The sequence below is a fragment of the Cyprinodon variegatus genome, unplaced genomic scaffold (genome assembly GCF_000732505.1).
Source record: "Cyprinodon variegatus isolate N-32 unplaced genomic scaffold, C_variegatus-1.0 Scaffold442, whole genome shotgun sequence".
Classification (NCBI taxonomy): Eukaryota; Metazoa; Chordata; class Actinopteri; order Cyprinodontiformes; family Cyprinodontidae; genus Cyprinodon; species Cyprinodon variegatus.
Genome location: NW_015150895.1, coordinates 302,560 through 308,987, shown reverse-complemented (window position 1 = coordinate 308,987; position 6,428 = coordinate 302,560). Strand labels below are relative to the sequence as shown.

General features: G+C 39.8%; 1 protein-coding gene across 1 annotated transcript in view; it reads right to left on the bottom strand.

Moving 5' to 3' along the window:
- Positions 1-5,792, bottom strand: part of LOC107093713 (thyrotropin-releasing hormone receptor-like) — a 57,992-nt gene extending 52,200 nt beyond the window's left edge. The window contains exon 1 of the mRNA XM_015388922.1: positions 5,663-5,792. The gene's annotated coding sequence lies outside the window, so the exon portion shown is untranslated. The remainder of the gene's footprint in view (positions 1-5,662) is intronic.
- Between the last annotated feature and the right edge of the window lie 636 nt (positions 5,793-6,428).

The window sequence follows — 6,428 nt, the reverse complement described above, 5'->3', positions numbered from 1 at the left end:
TTTAAAAATTTTAACTTTTTTTCAAAAATACATTTGTTTCATCAAAAATACATTTGTTTCTTCGAATGTTATTTTGTTTTTTATTTGTTAATGTGTTTTTGAATTGTAAATGTGTTTTGCACTTCTCAGCCACCGTACTTTTACCTCCTCAATCCAAGAACAAATGCACTTATTTTGAGAAAATATGACTTATCTAGATTTTGATTTTTTTCCAGTGATTATCCACCACTGGACGTGGTGTCTGAGGCCATGCCGCCATCAAAGGCGCTGCCCTTGCAGTCAGGAAAAACAAAGAGAGATGGGTAGAGCAGGATAAAGTATGAGATTGCAAAAGACCTCAGCAAGACGCAACACAGACGCAGAACAACACAACATCTTGCAGGGAGAGCGCTGAAGCTCTGTGTGAGGCGTGCATATGTTTAATATGTCTGAGCATGCATACGTGTGTGCAAAGTAAGTCCATTAGCATTGCTCCTAGGCACATGGTCCTTGATAGTACGATGCAATGAATGTTCATCAACCAGCCGCAAGCAGACCAGGTTCATCGATGTCCTCGGGGAAGGGAGGGGCCAGAGCGTCCTGTTTACATAACATCCAGGGGAGTTGAAAGCCAGATTTCAGATAGAAAAAGATTGTTGGGGTCAGACTGGCTTTTTTTTCCCCAAACTTGAGTTTTTAATGGTCCCTGGCATTAGCGATTCCAAATAGAACAATTCTGGGATCCAAGCCCCAACTCTCTCCAGGATTATACCATTTCACCTTTGATTCCGGGAACCAAAGTTAGCAGCTGTGCAAAGCTGTGCAAAGTTGCATCCTGTGCAAGGATCACATCCAGTTTGTGATTCCGCTCCGTTAACATTTAATTCTGAGAGTTGATAGCTCTGCAGATTCCCTCAGACATCCCTGGCAGCCTCAAAATGTCCAGAACAACCCCAGGGATGTTCCGCATTTCATAATATTTCAGGTATCCTGCAACTCCAAACAGCAGAAATCCTGTTATCAAAATGTAATTATGTACTAATCTTCTACATTAGCATCTGAAATAATCGTTAGGCACATAATCTTCCATTTCTGCCAGGAATCTATTGTGTTTCAGGAGTTAAAAATCCCGTTTGGAGCAAAGGAGACAAGCCTAAACCCTCAGCTATCCACCACCATGCTTAACAGTCGTAATGCAGATGTTTGTGCTGCTTTTTGAAGCATTCAGGCCAATTAACTCTACTTTGTTGTAGCTGGTTTATTTTTCACGCTTGATGCTTCAAGTCCTTGTCAATGTGGAGCAGAGCGGATGGTTCAGGCATGAAGTCAGTTGCTGATGTCATGCTCCTTGTGAGTTAGCTTTTGGGTTTCTGTTGTGTTTGTGGCGTTAGTCTTTGTTGTCTATTTGTGCTCATTGAGGTCTTGCCATATTAGTTCATACTTTTTGTCATTGATTTCTTTCATGCTTGAGTTATTTCACTGTTGGTGAAGGAGGAGGTGACTGTTGGTGTTAATTGTTGCTCTTAGAGCTTTGTTTTTATTTGCCCTTCTTTGTGCCTTGAGGCAGCTTCCCCTTCACCTCCTCCCACAGCCTCCTATCCTTCATTCTACCTCAGCTGCTCCACTTTTCCATTTGGTCAGCTCCTCTGGTTTATGTGTCATTCTTCACTCCTGCCCCAGAGTTTAAAGGAATAGTACACCCAAAACATGATTAGCCTTCATTTTCTACTCACCCCCATGCTGAACAACACTCTGGAGTACTTTTTTGATATCTCAAATGCATCTGGAGATCTGGGAGGCTTCTTGCTGTCTGCTGACATTCAAATAATGGAGGTCTATGGCGCCCGAGGCAGAAAGGTCCATAAAAGTCCACAAAAAACATGTCAATATTCCTCCATACTGCTCGTCCAATGTATTCCAAGTGTCCTGAGTGGGTAGCATCCATAATTTACTCGAAACGAAGTCATTTAGAATGTTTTTAGAGCATAAACAGTAGTGTATAGGATTTCCTGAAAGCGCGCACCTGCGCGTTCACGACGCTACGGAAGCCGGCAGACCAAACCAGCTGAAAGTGCGCATTCAGCATCTGCTCTGCCGATAATGCAAGCGTAGAAGAAGAAATGTGCTGTTTACCTGTGCAAAGAAAGAAACAACGAAAGAAAAATGTCTGAGGACTTCAGTGTTGAGGAAGAGCATGAGTTCTTTGCCGAGCTGAATGCGCACTTTCATCTGGTTTGGTCTGCCGCGGTTTCCATAGCGTCGTGAACGCGCTTTCAGGAAATCCTATACACTACTGTTTATGCTCTAAAAACATTCTAAATGACTTCGTTTCGAGTAAATTATGGACGCTACCCACTCAGGACACTTGGAATACATTGGACAAGCAGTATGGAGGAATATTGAAACGTTTTTTGTGGACTTTTATGGACCTTTCTGCCTCGGGCGCCATAGACCTCCATTATTTGAATGTCAGCAGACAGCAAGAAGCCTCCCAGATCTCCAGATGCATTTGAGATATCAAAAAAGTACTCCAGAGTGTTGTTCAGCATGGGGGTGAGTAGAAAATGAAGGCTAATCATGTTTTGGGTGTACTATTCCTTTAAGCTCTCTAGTTCTCTTAGTTTATTGCTGGATTGTAAAGTCGTACTCTATCGCTTTCCGTTCAGTTTCCTTTACTGTATCACTGTATTGGCCAGAATATAAGATAGGTTTTTTTTTTTTTTTTTATTAAAAACAATGTGAAAATCTGCGGTTGTCTTATAATCGGGGTCTGATCAATTATACACGAACGCAACAACAGAGGCTGCCATCCACCCATTCATCCATTTCGCTTTAAACGGGTCACGGAGGCAGCAGTCTAAGCAAAGATGCCCAGATGGCGCCAGTTTTTTTTTAAGCCAGTGACCACTGTGGTCAGAAAATTTAGATTTTTCTTATTCCATATATTCATTTATCCTATTCACTCAGTCTGTTTCACATGCAAGGCCACACAATCCTCTGAGTGATAGTGTTTGTAGACCAGGCATAGCTTCTTCCCAAAACAAGCAAAATTCTTTTTCATGGATTGTTCATAACATGTTTCTGTTTAACCAAAGTTTCTGTTATTTGTTTTGACCCTGATAACGTTCCATTATTGTAAGTAAAGGAAACACACTCTGCCCAGGCAGAACAGGGCTGAATACCAAGCAGTAAGGGCTGTATGATGAACCGTTCTCTCATTGCAAAGATATGAAAATAAAGCGCAGACTGAGTGAAATCCATCGATCTCTGTTTATTTAACTGGGGTGAATAGTTGAATGCTTTCTTCCCACTACACCTCAATGTGGCTGAGGGCATCTTTCTATCACAACGGAGAAGAAGTGACAAGGATGCTACAAATGGAGAGTCACCCAGTAAGTAGCCGCCCAGAACGGATGGAATCAAAAGTCAGGCAACTTTGCAGACATTTTAGGCGGAGTTATGATGCCAGTTTTAAAATTATGTTGGTCAACGCAGCGGAGGCATCAAACAACTGTAAGGCAGCAAATAGATACAGAGTTACAGAGTGCAATAGTAGAAGATAGGTGCGTTTAAAAAAATACAAAAAAACACGAACAGCAAAAGAGAAGCTCTTAAAAACAGCAGGGTGAGAGTAGAGGTGACAGCGAGCGCAGCGAAAGAGAGGACGTTTGTGAGTAAAAGCACAAACGTCCATGAAGCGTTCCATGAGCAAAGTTCAGACTGCATTAGAGAATCTTTCAATGCAATATCATTTAAATGAAATTCGTAGCACTTCAATATAAAACTGTTTCTTTAAACAAAATATATTTAGTTTGTCAGTCTTTTTTTTTTTTTGTCTTTTTAGTTTGTTCCTAAAAATTAGTCCTGGAAATAGAGGAGTTGTCTTATAATCAGGGTCTTCCTATATTCGGGTCAGTACGTCTATATGTTAGACTGTCCTGTCTGCACTTTGGTCCTGCAAACAACAATGGATCACCAGAGATGCGTTTGTGGGTTTATTGGGGTTTCCGAGGCATTTAAAGCTCTGACCTTAGGTGAATCTGCTCTCGGGAAGATCGGCTGCTTTCTTAATTATTTTACGCTTTTGAACATACTCTGTGGGACAGCGGACATAAGGTTTGAAAATGGCATTACATATCATACAGATTGATAGGCAGTAGCAGCTGCTTCTCAGAGGTCATTGTAACGTCTTTAAACTTTGGTATTGTGTCAACACACACCTTCATGCTACAGAGCAGCAACCAGTGAAACCAAGGCTTTTATAGAGGTTGTCCAAAAACAGCAGACATGAAGTTCTTCAACGCTTTTCATAATAAAATGCTGCAAAAAAAAACATTATTTTAACAAATTCTGAAGTTTAGTTTTCTTTTTTTTATGGATAAAAAGGTGGTGATATCTTGTTTTACTTGTAGAGATTTTAGCCATTTAGAAACAAAACTCTTCTTCTGAAGTCACAGCAGGAGGAACGGAGAGGGAAGTTTGCTCCTCATTTAAATCAAACCTTTTCCTTCTGAGTAACAGTGATGCTGGAGATGCCATGGCGTCATGACGTCTGTGATGTCACTGGGACAATTATTTAAACCTTTCTATTTCATCACTGTGGAAATAAACTCATCTTCTATTTGGGAATAAACCTCCTCCGTGCACTTGGATGATAGAATTAAACAAAAAATAAGTGAAACAGATAGACCATTTATTATAAATGAATGTTCTTTTTTGATCAATCTGTTAATCTGTATTATCTTAATAGTGTAGTTTAATGTTGCATATGTGTCCTTTCTCTACAGTCGCTCTCTTTTCTTCATTCTTGCTATCTCTGTCAGGTGTATTCATCTAAATGCGTAACCGCGCTGCTGTCAGTCCTGGACAGGGCGACCTTTGAAAACAGCATTTCATCTCAAAGGATTTCCTCCTGCTTAAAGGAAATAATTAAACTTATATTTTCATGCTTGTGTAAATCCGCGAGCCTCTAACCCAACCCTACTTTTTGAAAGGACTCCTGAGAAACAATAAAGGATTTTGATTCTTTTTCTTTACATTTTTATTCTCTAATTAAGGTTGAAAACCCTAAATGCCACATAAACAATAAAAAAGATAATACGTTTTCAACTTTAAAACTTAATTACAGGCTGAAGGATAAATTAATCATATCATGTTTGTGCAGAAAGACAAAGTATTTTGTCGTTCTGAGGTAAATCTGGCTTGAGCAACATTTCCTAAAGAAATCCCATGAGGCAGAAGTTCGTATCTCATTTTTTGCACCTCTCAGGTTTTGTTTTGTCAAAGTAATAAAGAATAATTATAAACAATTATTTTACTGCAGCAAACAGTATTAGAGAAAGAAAGTTAAAGGCAGAGGATGTCTGGGGCTGCAGCTGCTGCGTTGATCAGTGACAGCAGCAGCCAGGCAGCTGTGTACCCCCTGTTTGGTCCCTTTGAATCAATGAGCCTGGAGAGTCCATGCAAAAAAGTTAATGAGGCAACAGTTTAATTGAGGCAGATTAATTACAGAACCTTTTTTTTTTATTTAAACTCATTAAATCACCTGAATCCTCTGTTCTGTTTTAGATGAAAAACCGACCTGGTTTTCTTTTCCATGCAGGATCCCTATTTCCAAATGTGTATTAAAGATTTGAACTTTATATTAAGGTGTCATATTTTCAGAATATTGGCATAAACTCACCTGATGAGCATTTACATCCTCTCTAATTGATCAGCATTCCTCTTTAATCCCGTTTCAATTCTCCAGATGAATTTCTCTGCAGCGCAGCCATGCTTCCACTGTTGTCTACATGATGTGAACACACTGAGTGCTGCTACTACTGACTGTGGGCTCACACACTCACACACACACTCACTCAGAGGCAGAGGTACTGCCTTCAAAATAAAAGCACACGGTTCTTCATTCCTTTTGCTCTCCTGATGAAGAAGAAATGAGAACAGTGACAGAAATGAAACACCAATAACATGTGTGAATGTGATTTTGAAAGACAGGCAGTTTCTCAATCATTTAAACATCATCTGTTCCCACAAAATATCAATAAAAAATGTTTAATAGAATGAACTTACCTTTAAAATCAGCATTGAAATCTCTGATTTTCCATTGCTGGGATGATAATTGTTAAACTTTCATGCTCAAACAAAGCAATAAGACTTTTTCCTGATAGTTTTCTTAGTCCTGTTGGAGCCTAAAAAAGGGAATTTATGCAACCAGCAGACATGAACATGTTTGAGCCGCGTTGCCATCTGCTGGCACCACTTAGTCACTCATCCATCAGCATGGTAGCTTCAGCATCTTCAGTGAACTCTAAGCTTCAGGGTGCTGTCCATCCTTCTGAGCATCAAATATTTTTTATGCTTTTTACTCTTGATCTTTTCCTCTTTTTCACACCTCTGCAGAGAGCAGCATGGCTGTATCTGTCTCTCTATCTATCTATCTATCTATCTAT